Source organism: Leucoraja erinacea, chromosome 16 (genome assembly GCF_028641065.1).
Source record: "Leucoraja erinacea ecotype New England chromosome 16, Leri_hhj_1, whole genome shotgun sequence".
Classification (NCBI taxonomy): Eukaryota; Metazoa; Chordata; class Chondrichthyes; order Rajiformes; family Rajidae; genus Leucoraja; species Leucoraja erinaceus.
Window position 1 is genome coordinate 42,753,159 of NC_073392.1, and position 18,170 is coordinate 42,771,328.

Genomic DNA, 18,170 nt, shown 5'->3' on the forward strand with positions numbered 1-18,170 from the left:
AAAACCCTTTAACAAGGTCCCACACAAGAGATTAGTGTGCAAAATTAGAGCACATGGTATTGGGGTTAGGGTATTGACATGGCTAGAGAACTGGTTGGCAGACAGGAGGCAAAGAATAGGAATTAACAGGTCCTTTTTATTATGACAGGCAGTGATGCAAGGCTTGGTGCTGGGACACCAGTTATTTACAATATATATTAACAAGTTAGACGATGGAATTAAATGTGACATCTCCACGTTTGCGGATGACACAAAGCTGGGTGGCAGTGTGAGCTGCGATGAGGATGCTTTGAGGCTACAGGGTGACTTGGATAGGTTAGGTGAGTGGGCAGATGCATGGCAGATACAGTATAATGTGGAATAATGTGAGGTTATCCACTTTGGTGGTAAGAACAGGAAGGCAGATTATTATCTGAATGGTGTCAGATTAGAAAAAGGGGAGGTGCAAAGAGACCTGGGTGTGCTCGTACATCAGTCACTGAAAGTAAGCAGGTACACACAAATGCTGGAGAAACTCAGCGGGTGCAGCAGCATCTATGGAGCGAAGGAAATAGGTAACGTTTCGGGCCGAAACCCTTCTTCAGACTGATAGGGGGTGGCAGGGAGAAGGAAGGAAACAAAGGAGGAGGAGGAGCCCGAGGGCTGGGGGATGGGAGGAGACAGCTCGGGGGCTAAGGAATGGGAGGAGACAGCAAAATTGGGAGAATTCAATGTTCATGCCCTCGGATGCAGGCTCCCCAAGCGGAATATGAGATGCTGTTCCTCCAATTTCCGGTGTTGCTCACTATAGCAATGGAGGAGACCCAGGACAGAGAGGTCGGATTGGGAATGGAAGGGGGAGTTGAAGTGCTGAGCCACCGGGAGGTCAGGTAGGTTCTTTCTTCCCCTCCCATTCCCAATCCGACCTCTCTGTCCTGGGTCCCCTCCATTGCCAGAGTGAGCAACAACGGAAATTGGAGGAACAGCACCTCATATTCCGCTTGGGGAGTCTGCATCCGAGGGCATGAACATTGAATTCTCCCAATTTTGTTAGCACTTGCTGTCTCCTCCCCTTACTTAGCCCTCTAGCTGTCTCCTTCCCATCCCCCAGCCCTCGGGCTCCTCCTCCTCCTTTGTTTCCTTCCTTCTCCCTGCTACCCCCTATCAGTCTGAAGAAGGGTTTCGGCCTGAAACGTTACCTATTTCCTTCGCTCCATAGATGCTGCTGCACCCGCTGAGTTTCACCAGCATTTGTGAGTACCTTCGATTTTCCAGCATCTGCAGTTCCTTCTTGAACACTGAAAGTAAGCATGCAGGTACAGCAGGCAGTGAAGAAAGCTAATGGCATGTTGGCCTTCATTGCGAGTGGATTTGAGTTTAGGAGCAAGGAGGTTCTACTGCAGTTGTACAGGGTGAGACCACACCTGGAGTATTGTGTGCAGTTTTGGTCTCCTAATTTGAGGACGGACTTTATTGCTATTGAGGAAGTGCAGTGTAGATTCGCCAGGTTAATTCCCAGGATGGCAGGACTGACATATGAAGAAAGAATGGGTTGACTGGGCTTGTGTTCACTGGAATTTAGAAGGATAAGAGGGGATCTTATAGAAACTTAAAAATTCTTAAAGGATTGGGCAAGCTAGATGCAGGAAAAACATTCCCAATGTTGGGGGAGTCAAGAACCAGGGGTCACAGTTTATGAATAAGGAGTAGGCCATTTAGGACTGAGATGAGTAAAAAAAAATCCACCCAGAGAGTTGTGAATGTGGATTTCTCTGTCACAGTAGGCAGTGGGGGCCAATTTGCTGGATGTTTTCAAGAGACAGTTGGACTTAGCTCTTAGGGCAAAAGGAATCGAGGGATATGGGGGAAAAGCAGGAACGGGGTAGTGATTTTAGATGATCGACCATGATCATACTGAATGGCGGTGCTGGCTCGAAGGGCTGAATGGCCTACTCCTGCACCCACTTGTCTATGATTCCATGTGGTCCTGAACATGTTCCAATCCACTGATTCAAGGCAACCCTGAAGTGGACAGCTTCCACAGGACACTGCAATGTTATTCTTCTCAATGGTGTCTCACCCTCCCATGTGGAACTGTAAAACAGCAGAGGCTGCACCAACAGACAATCAAAATGGCTGAAATAAGAGCAAGGGATGGAATGATTGCGATACTTGATGGTGGCGCAGCATCAATCTTTAACACTAATCATAGGGCAGGAGATATGCTAATGACATTTGGTGAGTACATTCTCAAGTTGCTGACAATGAGCGTTCACTGTCTCTAGTAAGTTGACAACAGAGAATAATTCAACCTGCCTCTTTGGCATTGGCATGGGATGGTACTTAAACCACTAACAAGGGGGACAGAATCTTATAAACAAGTATTCCATGTCAGAGAAACAGAATTGAGGCAAGACCATCATGACACATTGAACAAAAAGCAGATGCCTCCATCTTTTTCCTTGCCAGAGCATTCTGTACAGTCCATACTATAAATGGAGAATTCCTCAGGGTGTACAGCACAGTCAGGTGAGTCAGCGGGTGAGACATGGTACAGTAAGACAAACACACCATCTCTGGTCTCCACTTTGTGGCAGCAGCCTTGCTCCAAGCTCTTCAGGCTTGTTCACGAACAATTAAACGTTAGCTGGGGTGGAGTGGCCAGAAATCTCCATTGTTCCAGCCTCATCCGGAATCCCCACCCGCATGTATTACTTCCCTGCTGCTTGTACTCACCTGTACTCAGTGCATCAGGTCTAATGTTCAGTAGTTTCCAGAGGTCCTTTCAAATAGCACTGATTAACGAGCCTTTCAACACTAGAACTAATAATTTACTCAGCACAGTGCACATGTGCATGCAGATGGGATTAGCAAAAAATCGGCATGGCTGGTATCCTGTCTTATGATCGAACATTAATGAGCTGAAATAAATGGGAAACAGGAAAAGGTGTCAAGGTGTTTGGGGAGAAGGCAGGAGAATGGGGTTGGAAAGGGGAGTTAGATCAGCCATGATTGAATGGCGGAGTACACTTGATGGGCCGAATGGCCTAATTCTGTTCCTATCACGTATGACCTTATGAGAAGACTAAAAGAATTGCCTCCTGCAATGCCAGTATACAATAAAGAAAAATCCCAAAAATGCCTCAGGCATTCATCAGAAGAGAGAAAATCACTTGGAGCTGTAAGATGGTAACAGCTCTTTACCTCCTGCAAAAAATTATTAAGAAATCCTAAATCCTCGGTAACAGGGCAAATATGTTGATGGTGTGTTTCCTAATCTTATTTGTTATACCTCTATTTCTAACTGTCCAAATAACCAATGGGAAAATCTTCGAGTAACTCTCCTGAGAATTAAATATTAAATTGCTTACCTTATCTGATAAAGCAGGTCATTACCAAAACAACAATTCCTCCTGCTTGTGTGTGTGCCAATTTTGTGCATTATAACAAAGCAACTATCTTTGAAAAAGATCAACTTTTATCAAATGTATCAAACCGAATTACTCAGAATTACCAAGAGCTATAGGTAGAGGTTGAGCAGGCCAGGACTATTCTTTGGAGCCCACAGGATGAGGGGTGATCTTATAGAGGTGTTCAAAATCATGAGAGGAATAGATCGGGTAGACACACAGTCTCTTGCCCAGAGTAAGGGAATCAAGAAACATAGGTTTAGGTTGAGGGGGGGAAAGATTTAATAGGAACTTGAGAGGTAAAATGTTCACACAAATGTTTGTGGGTGTGCGGAATGAGCTGCCAAAGGAGGTACAGTAGTTGTGGCAGCAACTATTGAAACATTTAGAAAGGTACATGGATAGGATCGGTTTAGATGGTAGGGGGGCCAAATGCAGGCAGGTGGGACTAGTGTAGATGGGATATGTTGGCTGGTGTGGGCAAGTTGGGCCGAAGGGCCTGTTTCCATGCTGTAAGGCTATGCCACTGTGACTAAGTGCTCACAGCATTCATGAGGCAGGGGATAGTTCCACAAATAACCATGAACTGTCAGAGCCAGCACACAGTAAAGTGATGTGAAAGTTCCTATGCAAGTCTGGGATTCATCACCTCCATATTGCAATCCCTGCAAGCTCATTCTTACATGGTACTCACATTGTAGTGGGGAGCAGTAAAACACCTGTACAAGGGCCCTGGAAATGGCATAGGTCTTTATTTTAAGTACCTATCTTCTCTTTAATACTACTAAGAAAATAACGCACACACACACACACACAAAACTAGTGCATAGCCTCAAACACATAATGGGCAGTACACTTTGTGCTAGACTGGTAGAAGTATGTAGCATAGCACAGACTGCATATGTCCAAGGATTATCCGATGACATGAAGTACTGGCTCCTTTGAGTACATAGGAATCCTCCGGCCTCTGGTATAACTTTTGTAGGGGTTAGTCCTGTGCAAGCATTTTGATTTTAAGATTGTGCCACAGCAGTGATAATTGTTGCAGTTGTGACCTCTGTAATGTAGACCTCGGCTTGAGAGTGTTAGTAGTAGCAAAGGGTGTGCGCTAGGAATGCAGGGTGACCACCTAGCATCTTTCCCAGGGCCAGTTATTTCAACATCCTCACTAATGCCATATCCACTGTCAGCATTGCCAGTTAAAATAAAATTTAAATGAGAAATGAAAAATATATTGAGCTCGGGTAGAATGGTACAGAGTAGCAGCAGATTTTCCCTGCAACCAAGCAGTGCTCGTCCTGACCTGGGAAAGGGCCCTGGAAATGGCATAGGTCTTTATTTTAAGTCCCTATCTTCTCTTTAATACTACAGTACTAAGAAAATAACTATCACAGTGCAGCTCCTAGACTGTGGAACAGCATCCCCCTCCCAATCAGAACTGCCCCCTCCATCAACTCCTTTAAGTCTAGACTAAAAACTTATCTGTTCTCCCAAGTCTTTCCTGACATCCTCTGAGCGAGGGCTATTTGTATATATGTATGTGGTTTGCTTGTGTATACTATTCTTATAACAAATGTAAAGTTTGGTCAACGAGAGTTGTTTTTTAAATGTGCTATATAAATAAATGTGACTTGACTTGACTGACCTGGGAAAGCTGGGTTGGCATTAACAGCCCATATCCTGACCAATGTTAAACAAAAAGATAATTTTATTTAAATAAGGTCAACTGTAAACCATGCAATCTGTCAATTTATGATACTTAAGTTTTTTTTAATGTTATCAAAACTTCACGAGATCATGTGGGCAACTAATCTAAAACTGACGAATAAGGAGTGAGAGTCTATGGAACATCGTTGCAGGAGTCATCTAGACAAGTTACAGATGCTGAGGAACCAAAAGTATAAGTTGTAATTGCATGGGGATTTGAACACGCATGAGGTTAACTTTACATGTTTATTTGATACATGCAGTAATCTTAAATAGATATTGAATTACTGTGATTAAGCCTTATAAAACAGGCATCAAAGTGGATTGATGTCATTGGCATTAATGTTTGGAAGGAAGGTACTCTGACACAACTTTTCAGGTTTTCTTTGAAACTTTAATATTTCTTAACCTCTCAAAATCCATTTTTATTTCTTAGCATAGCGTCTTCTGAAGGATGTAATCTTCATTTGTGCCCTTTTGGAAGTTGTACCTTGCATGCTAATAGCCTGAACTTAAAATGTAAACTTTAGATAAATCACTAATTTCATTGTGAGATGAGAGAATTAATTGTTTGATGTTGGTTCAGCAACCCTCTTTAATTTTTCCCCTGGAGCACAAATCGTTATATAATTACTTATTTAGACATGGAAGTCATAAAATCCTATGGGTCCTTGCCAGTCCCCAGCAGAGCAATCCCACCAGTTCCATTGCTCCCCTTATTATTCCCGCAATTTATTATCTCCCTTACGTCAAACAACCACCAATCTCCTCACCCTCTTGATTATTTTTACCACTTACCTACATTAATGGATAATTTTACAGTAACAATTAACCTACAAGCACATTTTTGCAGCATTCATCTGCGTCAACCTTGTTACAAAGATCAATGCACTCATTTCAATGACCCAGTTAACGCAACTGCGAGAGTGGAGGGAAAACCATTTGGGAACATCAGATGCAGTCGGCTTATTGACTGAAAACTTTGATTATTAAACAAGTAGGCCAAGTTTAGATCCCAAAACAACTCCACTAACAATGCAAACAGTAAAATAAAATTTTAATTTTCTGCAGAACAACAAATCATCTTCAGTAAAGACAGCATTTGGAAAACATCGAACCATGGGTGTTGCCTCACAGTGAACCCGTGCATCTTTTATTCCTACCTACACTATTGGGGAAATGGGAAAGAACCATGCAGTCCTAACTCAAGTTGCCAGGCCAAGATGATTTAAGAAAAATAAGCCAGGGCGACTCAAATGAGGGGCTTATTTATATCCCTTCTTTTTGCACATAATCTGATTTGATTCTTTTATCTCTTCGCTCTGTAGAACAAATAATTTGCAACAAAAATATTGAAAATTCTGAAACATTTTTAATGGAAACAAATAACGTTAGAAATAAAAAAAAAAAGCATAGAAATAGCATAGAAGGGAATAGCATAGAAGAAACGCATGGAAACCATCGACAAAGAAAGCAAAGAGAATGTTTCAGATCGATGCCCTTGGAATTGGAAATTAGATATTCAATATGTTAAAAATTCCAGAAAAATCTCAGAATGGGGGGGGGTGGGTGGGGGGGGAGTATTGATGTTGTGGGGATGGAGCAGGAAGAACAAAAAGGAAATGCCTGTGGTAGATAAGGAGCAGTATAGTAAGGAATGCAGTGGGACCGACCGTAAGGATATGCACAACTAGTATAAAACAGAAAAGTTGCAGCAGGCACACGTAGCAAATGAAAGAGATCTTAAATCCAGACAACCCAAAATGTACGGCTGTTTGGCTAATGGAAATTTACCCTATCAGAATTCACAAATCAACACCCAAAAATCTTATAATGCAGTATAAAATTTACAAACAATAAATCAATCAACATCAATTATATTCTTCAACTCACATTCCTCGATGAATTGTGGTTTGCGTCACGGTAAATGACAATGCGGACCATTTTCTAGGACCACAACCTACCAGCCCCCACCCCACTACCTCCATCAGCCCCCATCCCCACCTCTACCATGGAAGCCAGGAATTACCTGTACCAGAACATTTAATGAGTGCTGGAAATGTGAGATTAAAGTCAGTGACAGATTATCTGCAGCAGCTGAATTCAGTATTGAGTCCGAAATGTTGTAATGCGTTACCCCTCCTTAGTCAGCAGCAAAATTACTTGTCATCCAGCCTCTTCACATAATCACAAGCACCCCGTTTTATTTACTCTTCTCCATTATCTCTCCTATCTATCTTTTCCCAATAATGATAAAACGTCTTTAAAACATCAACTCTACTTTCATCTCCATAATGCTGACTGAGCTATTAGATTTTACCTGAATTTATTATTTCTGCCTATCTCAGCATGTGTTGTTTTTACTCTTTAATTAACTTTTCAAAAAGATTGATTACATTTAGAATGGTTGCATGGTTTTAAGAAAGCTCCTCAAAATGGGTACAGTATTTTGACGTCCAAATTGAGTGAGATCAAGTGGCCTTCGGGGTGGAAGATTGCAACCTTCACGTGGTCCGCCCTGTTTCGACTAATGCAATCAACTCGACGTGCACAAATGGAAGATCAAATAGAACAAGTTGTCCTACAACTTTAGGCTGTGCACGCCACACGCAAGATGAAGAAGAAGAGTGGCCTTCCACCCTGGTGCAAGATTCCTGCATTAACCCCATTTCCTTTGCCTCTACAATGCCACCTAACATGGTATCATAAGCAAATTTGGATTTATTACACATGATACCTTAATGCTACTCATCAATATTGATTATGAACAATCATGGCCCAGTGCAAATGCCACCGTACCCCACAAGACACAGCTTCCCAGAAATACTGCTTTCTGTTGGTAAATCAAATCAAAATATGAAAACTATTATTAATTTTTTGCTTCAGTTATATGAAATACAGAACAAAAATGAACAAATCTAGCGAGTAGGCTGGGTCTCTATTCCATGGAGCGTAGGAGGATGAGAGGAGATCTTAGAGGTACACAAAATCATGAGAGGAATATATCAGGTAGATGCACATTCTTTTATCTAGAGTAGGGGAATCGAGGACCAGAGGACATAGGTTCAAGGTGAAGGGAAAAAGATTTAATAGGAATCCGAGAGGCAACTTTTTCACTCAGTGAGTGTATGGTACAAGCTGCCAGAGAAAGTAGTTGAGGCTGGGACTATCCCATCGTTTAAGAAACAGTTGGACAGGTACATGGATGGGACAGGTTTGGAGCACAAGCAAGTGGGACTAGGGTAGCTGGGACATTGTTGGCCAGTGTGGGTGGGTTGGGCCAAAGGCCCTATTTCCACACTGTATTAATCTATGACTCTATCTAAGCAGATGTTAACGAAGAGAGTGGAAAATAAACAAAAAAGGTAGAGGCATAGGATCTGACCAAGACATAATTATAGGATGAAAAGCAAACAATTTATGTCTGTGAGTAACACCATGGCAGATCAATGAATAAATATTTTGGATTAAAGTCATTTAATACTGTTGAAAGATTACCTGTCAGTGGCAAATAAATTGCTGCTGAATTTTTAAGCTTTGACTTCACAGTGTTATCAATTGAACCAACAGTGAAATTATTACTCCAAACAATGAATTTGTTTCCTCCGTGAAATCACTTTTACATTCTTTATACTTGGGTCAAATACTTCAATGAAGCAATTTTTCTTTCACAGCTCATGTTGAAAAATGAAGTTTTGGGTTTCTTTTGGCTTCTTAAACTCAATGTTTAATTTATTTCCGTTCAGCCTCTGTCATCAATTTCTAAACATGACTGCATTTTGGAAATGTACCAAATGGATGCATTATTATAGGCAAACTGCACAGATCTCAGTCAGTATTAGAACAAGCAAATTGTCATTTGTTTAGAAGGTCATTGTTTGCATGTGCACAAAAATGTTAGTAATTTTATGATTAAAACAGGAAATCTATTATAGAGTTGTGGAGTGATACAATGTAGAAACAGGCCTTTCGGCACAACTTGCCCACACCGGCGAACATGTCCCAGTTACGCTAGTCCCACCTGCCCGCTTTTGGTCCATATCCCTCTAAACCTGTCCTATCCATGTACCTGTTAACTGTTTCTTAAATGTTGGGATACTCCCTGCTTCAACTACCTCCTCTGGCAGCTCATTCCGTACATCCACCACCCTTTGTGTGAAAATGTCATCCCTCAAATTCCTATTAAATTATTTCCCCTTCACCGTAAACCTATGTCCTCTAGTCCTCGAGGCAAGAGACTCTGTGCATCCACCCGATCTATTCCTCTCATGATTTTATACACCTCTATGAGATCACCCTCATACTCCTGCGCTCCAAGGAATAGAGTCCCGGCCTGCTCAACCTCTCCCTATAGCTCAGACCTCCTAGTCCTGGCAACATCCTCGTATGACCAATGTGCCACACACTTACTAAAATCACCTGCACCCTTCTTGGAGAAACACCAGGTTTAATGTTCATTATGGATAACATTTTCAGATGCACAATAAACTATATTTTATAATGCTAAGTTTAATGCACAGCCTTCAGTACAAAAACATTTCTGAGCGGCCACTTTCTGTTTTTCAGCCATTTGTACATCAGTTTTATTATCAGTTATGCTATATAAATCATAATCAACAAAGACATCCACTCAAAAACTATTACTCATTCCTTGCTTGAAGTGTTGCCTCATCCACTCTCAGTGTTTGTGGAAAAGGTCAGTCAGATGAAGCAAATACACACAATGCGCTTAATCTAAAAGGTGACCTGTATACAACTCAGCAACTGTACCGACACTTAAAAGGTTGATAAAGAACACGAACAGCAAAGTGGAGGCAAGGGAAATAAACTAGGGTGTAGTGGCTTCAACATTTTGGCACCAACTGCTTCTGAAGACCAAAAATTATCCAATAGTCTATATTGTGGCCTGGAGCCATGATCAGGGTTCTAATTAGAGACAAGATCTCAAATCGCATTTATATTTTCAACACTGACTTTAACAATAAAACGGGGTGAAGGAAAGAGCGTTCATGTCGCGGGCCTGTCTCCACCAATCTATCCACCACCACGCACAAGAAGCACAAGGCTGACACCATTGCGTGCAGATGCCGAGAGGTGTGTTCAGCTCTGGCTGAACAACTTCTAATCTTCGACTTGATAAGAAGAAGAGTAACAATAAAACTAATACAGGCGTGCTATAATGTTATTCTTTCTCATCAAAGCGAGTGAACAACAATATTTAATGAAATACTTCCACCAGGTATATTATTGATGTCAACGTTCTTGCAAGTTGTGCTATTCTATGGCCTTCGTCTACATTCATTTCAAGTGTTTCTAATTATGGCTGCGCTTGCTGGCCACTGACCTGCTTAATCAACACCTTGATTTTGACATTTTCAACATGATTTCAAATTCTTCCACAGCCTAAATATATCTCTGCAGATTCTTTTAATGTAAAATCCCCCGAGGTATCTGTACAACTCCAAATTCTTCCATGGCTTTGACCTTCCAGTCTCCTCCAGCCTTAAATCATCTAACATACCTGCACTCATTCAACTTGCTCACTCAGTCAGTTCAACAACCAGGTCGCTGTAAATTGCGCAGGGTGTGCATGGAGTGGGTGCAAAATTGGGATAACAGGGAACTAGTGTGAGCATGGGAACAAAAGCTGGTGTGGATTAGTGGGCCTGTTTCCATGCTGTATCTTTCGATCTTTCAATCAAACTGATTGAATACTGGAACAGACTGAAGAAACCAGGTGATCAGTTCCTGTTTCCAATTCTAATGTTTGTCTGAGCCAGAATTGTATAAATACCTATCATTAAAAAATTACAATGGTACAAAGTGAACCATCCTTTAACTATGGAATCTTAAATTAATTCCTTCAGTAGGTTTCAGGTGACTACCACTGATTTGGATCCAGTTTTGTATTTTATTAAGGAGGTTTCATTACCTTCACCAGTCGGTTGAGCATGAAATTCAAATGCTTTCACTTTTCACCAATTCACAATCTCCATATAGAAGATTCTGGTTGCATTTCACCTGACCTGTACACAATTGGCCACATCTTCTGGTCAGAGTCAGATAATTGTTTCATCAGTCTTTAGCTATTGTTCGGTTATGTTGCTTCTTTGCTGGAATTGTATGCTAACTTCCTCCACTTTAACAGCTTTGTGAAAAACGAACCTCCATCGTTCTGTTTGAGATCTGCAGCAAAACTGCAGTTTTTTTTGTGAAGAAAAACAAAATTCACCCTGTTGCAGTTTTCCCCCTCGTCAGCAGGACACAGGGGGTGCAATTTGCCTTTCTTCAGCATTTTCAATGTCCTCACCACAGTCTTTAATTTGATACATTTGTGTATGACTCAGGCCAAACCCCGTTCTGCCCTCCCCTGCACCCCTCCCCCCATTTCAAAAGACCCTTACCCAAACACTCGTCCTACAGAATCCGCCCCATCCCCACGGCTCACCTGTTCCTATCTCCCACCATTCACTTATTCAATTACATTCTTCCTTTCCTTTCCTTTCCTATCAAATTCCAGAATCTGACAGCCTTTTGTTCTCCATTTATCATTTCTCAGTCATGTTCCTCCCTTCCTCACCTAACCTCATCTGCCTCTTCATCTGTATCTGCAAATTACTTGCTAACATCCTCTCCCCCACCGCTCCGCTTTATGCTGGTGACCGCCTGTAATCGTTGAGTCACGACCCAAGACAAGGGCTGTCCCACTAAATGCTCCAGTATCTTTTATTTTTTGGCTTCGGATTCCAACATATCTGCCCTCACTGCAGATATGACCAGACTGGATTTTCTTAAATCCTCCCGACCTTCATATCTCCCAGATGTTTTTTTTAAGGTGATGGAATTTTGAATAATGATGGAGCTGTTGCAACATCATTCACCAAAAGACACAAGTGAAATGGGCATCAAATCCGTACTCCACCAATGCATGCGACCCTACTTCCCCTTCATGAGAACTTTGTCACCACCCCAGCTGTGAGAGTGCCCAAATAGATACAACATTAAAAAGACATTTACAAATGTACATGAATAAAAAAGGGGGGATATGGTTAAACGGACACACATGGGATTAGCTCCAGTAACCCCCTGGATTATCATAGATGTGTAGGGCTGAAGAGCCTGTTTTCCATGATGTATAACTCCACACAACGCAAGCTACAACATATTGTAACATACACTTTTCCTGGTGTACAACTTTTACCCATGATCAGGATCCATCAAAAATGACTGATCAGGTTTTTGCAGAACTGCACACAAATGGTGAAATAAGAGTACCCGACCCCTTTACTCATTGTAGGTTTAAGCTTCTGCAAGCAGATTTTCAGAAATGTGTTGAACCAAAGTATTGCCCAGATTTTGCTGGTAAATGTCAGTGTCTCCTCATGGAACTGCAGTAATTTCTCAGTGTATATCCTGGTATGTTTCCAGACACTGCCATAGTATTTCAACTTAGAACTCCACTAGTCATTTCCCAGTGCTGGAATTCTCTAATATTTACATTGAGAAAACTGGCTCTAAAATCCTCCATCGACTTACACATAGAGACTGCAAGTCTATGAGAAAAAAAAGTAAGGTTTTCAATTATTTGAGGTTCATTTATTTTATGTTATTTGAAGAGTTTTTGAGCAGTTTTAGTTTTTTACTTGTTGAAAAAATGTTTTAAATTATTTCCCATGTTTAATGATTTTTTAATTCTGGAGATAGGTCATTGCCAGTTGAAAATAGACGTCCCTTTAAATGGTATTTTATGAGTAACGTTTGTTGTAACTAACCTACACCACTTCATTGTGTGGATTAGGAACTGCTCCCATTCAGAGCTTTGTAACTGCACCCAAGGAGAAAATGGAACGCTTTCCCAGATTTCACGGAAGTAATTTCAGGCAAGCAATGCCAACAGGAATCACATTTTGCACACAGTCTAAACCAACATATCTCTTACTCATCATGAATGAGCCTAAAGAGTGGCAAGGGTAGGCAGGAGGGAGGATGAGAAACTGTTGGCTTTTAATAGTCACAAATTCTCAGTTCAAGAAACCTTTGGAGAAGGCTCATCTCAATTATTTCTTATAATGCAGATAAAACAATGGGTTCAAATGTGGATACTGCCTGGCTCATGGATATTGCCAAAGCTCTCACTGAATATATGGGGGGGGGGGGGGGGGGGGGGGGGGGGGCTTGGGGCTTGGGATGGTATTGTGGCAATTTAGAAAATACTTTTTAAAAACTGCAACGGAAAGGTGAAAGAGGCAGCTGTTCATCTACTTCCATCTCCTTCATTAGTTATTTATTTTTACTGACTTTTCATTCTACTATGACATGTCAAAGGTTCTATTCATAGCATCGGCAGAGGAATGAGATAATAAGAATGGTTTCTCACAGATGGATCTCCTTTTTCTCAATGCTTTACCTATTCATGGTTTGAAATTGGAAACGTCTCTCTCAAGGAAAAGTCATTTCATTTTCACAGAACATCCCTGTCTCTTGAGTGTAGGAAAGAACTGCAGATGCCCATTTAAACCGAAGATAGGCACAAAAAGCTGGAGTGACTCAGCGGGACAGGCAGCATCTCTGGAGACAAGTAATGGGTGACATTTCGGGTCGAGTCCCTTCCTTCTCTCCAGAGATGATGCCTGAGCCGCTGAGTTACTCCAGCTTTTTGTGTCTCTTGGGGTAATTTTGCCCTTCGTTGGCATTTCCCAAGCTTACATTTTCAAGATGTGCTGCCAGCAGAAAAGCTTTCACATGTATACTACATGTTGAAATTTTGATGGGCTAGTCATCTGGTATATAACAAATATTGCACATGTTCTTTGAATTCAAATGAATGTTATATTATCCTGATTTATTTCCCAAGTTTTGATAACCGCAGTAAACCATGATGGAGAACCATGGATCAGAAACAACTGAGGTGTGAGAGTTCGGATTTATATGTACCATTGTTGAATTAGTGCATTACTGCAATAGATGATTTTGGGCAAGGCCACAGAATTAAATACCAATTTCTTCTTTCCAATTCATGGTCAATGCCTTGTACAGTACAACATTTGAAATGCATAATTAAATAACTTGTTTTAAGATGGTGCACGATTACTATCTCATGACGACTGCATAAGTTCACTTTTCTCACTCCCATCTAAGGGATATCAGTCCTTCCATTATATTCTAAATAGATTTGTCCTTATTTTATACAGCGTCATTACATTTCCCCTTAGCATTCTCTAGACCAAAGATAACAGACATTCTATGCAGTATTTACTCATGGCTAACTTTCAACAAGATGAGCGACATCCTCAAACCTCTTCAGTTCCCTTTCTATTGCAATCAGAATGGTGGAGATTGGAACTGTGAGCCTACTACTGTTCTATCCAGCACAACCTTTTCACTTATGCATTCTAAAACTGTTTGAATAAAGTATTCAGTCTTAGCTGCCTAAACTATTTCCTTTCGGGAGCTTGTGCACACACTCCTCTCAGCATCCTACCATAAATATGCATTTTATCCCTTATTTTCATCAAACGTACCATGCGTATTCGATGGATCAAAATCAATTAAGTACTCTGCATCTACAAGACCAGTCCATAGATTTTTTTCCAATAATGTACAGCTTACCTTCATGATCATCCACCTTGCCAATTTGGGTATTTTCTCAAAAAAAATCTCAAACCACATTTAAATCTGAATTATTTATTCTTAAGAATTGTGAGAAATGTAGCATTGCAGTGAAGATATTAGTTTAGATCATTGATCCTGAAATACAAGTTTGAAACCATCCATGGCAACTGCCTCATTTCAATTCAATTCAAATGATTAAATCTCAACAAAAGCAATGGATCTCAGTCAATGGATTTCTGTATAATTTGTGATTTCATGTAAATCTATGTTGCGATGATGCTGCAGCAAACAAGGTTTACATTGTACCCGTACCTTACCACGATTGTGCATTTGACAATAAGCTCAACTTGACTTGACCCAAACTGGATTGTTATTAAAACCATCTTTGGTTCACTAACATAACCAGAACTTAGTGTTCTGACCTGGTGTCCATGTTCCATTGAGTTAATTGCCATCTACCTCCACAATTTAGGGGCAGTTAAGAATGGACATCAATAAATTGGATAATGATATAATCAGGGGACATGGAAAGGTGCTCTGTAGAATTCCCAAGGCAAACAACATGAAAACACACAACAACTGGACTTTGTGTGCTTCCTGATTTTGATCCAATTTGTCATTTACAATTCCCATAGACTTTTACTTTCTGAACAAAGTGTCATGTGGGACTTTGGCCAAAATCTATGTTGTTTGCTTCTTCTGTGCTTCTTTTATAAATCCTCTTATTGATCTCAAAAGATTCAACTGAAGTTATTCTCCTACAAACTTCCCCTACCAAATCCATGCCTGCCTTTCTTGACTAATCAATGCATCTCTGAAAACGGTAATTGGACTTTGTGAGTGTACATTCAGATTTCATCACATTCCAGCTGAGAAAGCATTGATTGCCCAAATCAGAGTGCTACCTCTGGGGATGAGTGCAGGCAGCTGCTCTGGCTCTATTGTGTCCACTTAGAAACAAAGAACTGCAGATGCTGGTTTACCAAAAAAAAAATCACACAGTGCTGGAGTAACTCAGTGGGTCACGCAGCATTTCGGGAGAACATGGACAGGTGAAATTTTTGGGTAGGGAACTGACGCTCATCCATTTTCTCCAGCGAAGCTGCCTGACCAGACAAGTTAATTCAGCACCTTGTGTCATCGTTTGTATTCATGTTCCACCAATTACCTGCAATACTATTAATTTAGAGAGATGTATTGTCTGATTAAACCCTGCAGATCTTCCTTCTTGGAGGATGCTCCTTGGCTGCAGTAAAAAGTTTGGCCATATAAAGGGTGAAGGAAGGAGACGACAAAGGATAAAACCAAGAATTAAAAAAAGTTTGGCAGTAAATGGAAAATCCCACAGGGTAGATGCTAAGATGATTTATGTTTTACTCAGTTTACGAGTCACTGATTCCTAAAGGTGACATTTCCAGATTCGGACAGAAGGGTTGGGGAGAAGTCATTGCCTTCCTGTAATGAATGGCAATGCCATGCAGTCCAAGCTTTACCACTACATCAATGAAGCAAAGGAAGGAATGGGATTTTGAATTATTTAAAATAAATATTTAATGACTGCCAGTAAAAATTGATTTCAAACTTGACTTTTACATTTTTTGGAGGCTGAGCTGAGAACATCATAGGCCTGGAAATATTTTTAAATTAGATTACACTAATTTACTAATTGATAGATAAAACTCTATGGTCCTTTCCAAATATACAGGAATGCAATGCAAAGATGCCATGCAGTAAAGTTTGGTGTTATATAACTTTAGTCTACATGCATGAACAGTAGGAAGATATATCATGAATATCAGTAAAATTAATTGGCTCTCTAGTGCTGGCTGCTTCTTTAAACTGATATGAAAAGTTTTACTTTAAACATAGAAACATAGAAAATAGGTGCAGGAGTAAGCCATTCAGCCCTTCTAGCCTGCACCGCCATTCAATATGATCATGGCTGATCATCCAACTCAGTATCCTGTACCTGCCTTCTCTCCATACCCCCTGATCCCTTTAGCCACAAGGGCCACATCTAACTCCCTCTTAAATATAGCCAATGAACTGGCCTCAACTACCTTCTGTGGCAGAGAATTCCAGAGATTCACCACTTTCTGTGTGAAAAATGATTTTCTCATCTCGGTCCTAAAAGATTTCCCCCTTATCTTTAAAGTGTGACCCCTTGTTCTGGACTTCCCCAACATCGGGAACAATCTTCCTGCATCTAGCCTGTCCAACCCCTTAAGAATTTTGTACATTTCTATAAGATCCCCACTCAATCTTCTAAATTCTAGCGAGTACAAGCCGAGTCTATCCAGTCTTTCTTCATATTAAAGTCCTGAATCCCAGGAATCAGTCTGGTGAACCTTCTCTGTACTCCCTCTATGGTATGATTCAAAGATCAAGTATGTACTGTTTTTTTGCACTGCCCAATGGAATAATCTCTGCTGTGAAAACAGTCATTAGAACCTTTTAATTAGAGTAAGCAATAATAAAAAAATAAGTCCTCACAAAACTACATTTTTAGAGAATGTGTAATGACCCTAATCAAACTTGTATCTGATATTGTCTAACTACTGCCGTGCAATTACATTTTGTGCTTCTTTGCACAACCTTTAATCCTTTTTAACCAAAATGAAATAATCTATTTTTGGAGTTCTGGTGCCTTTTTCTCCCTTGAAATATCCATGTTCAGAGTAAATTTATGGATTCATGCACTTTACTAAATGTAATCTTAATGTCTAATTTAGTATAGTTTTGGAGAATTACTTCAATGAATGGAGAATGAGAGGTTGAAGGTTGTTATAATTAAATCCAAAAAGACTGATTATCTTCTAATTCTACTGAATGTCCTTGGTGATATAATCAGAATTAATGAAGTTCTAAGTAGGTCACCAATATCCAGTAACGTCTTTAGATACATCACGGAACAGATAAATTATTATTCCAGATTTCCATTTCTGAAATAACAGCATTCTATTTGTAATAGACAATAGACAATAGGTGCAGGAGTAGGCCATTTGGCATTTCGAGCCAGCACCACCATTCAATGTGATCATTTTTAAGAGCCCTATCTAGCTCTCTCTTGTCAATATAAATAAATGTTGACAATTTCTTCATCATTCATCATTAACAATATAACAATAACAGCACAGAAACAGGCCATCTCGGCCCTACAAGTCCGTGCCGAACAACTTTTTTTCCCCTTAGTCCCACCTGCCTGCACTCGTACCATAACCCTCCATTCCCTTCTCATCCATATGCCTATCCAATTTATTTTTAAATGATACCAATGAACCTGCCTCCACCACTTCCACTGGAAGCTCATTCCACACCGCTACCACTCTCTGAGTAAAGAAGTTCCCCCTCATATTACCCCTAAACTTCTGTCCCTTAATTCTGAAGTCATGTCCTCTTGTTTGAATCTTCCCTATTCTCAAAGGGAAAAGCTTGTCCACATCAACTCTGTCTATCCCTCTC

The 18,170-nt window shown here is 40.6% G+C and overlaps 1 protein-coding gene across 12 annotated transcripts in view; it reads right to left on the reverse strand.

Moving 5' to 3' along the window:
* The window catches only part of atp2b2 (ATPase plasma membrane Ca2+ transporting 2), an 840,804-nt gene that overhangs the window by 438,420 nt on the left and 384,214 nt on the right, over nucleotides 1–18,170 (reverse strand). The window lies entirely within an intron of this gene.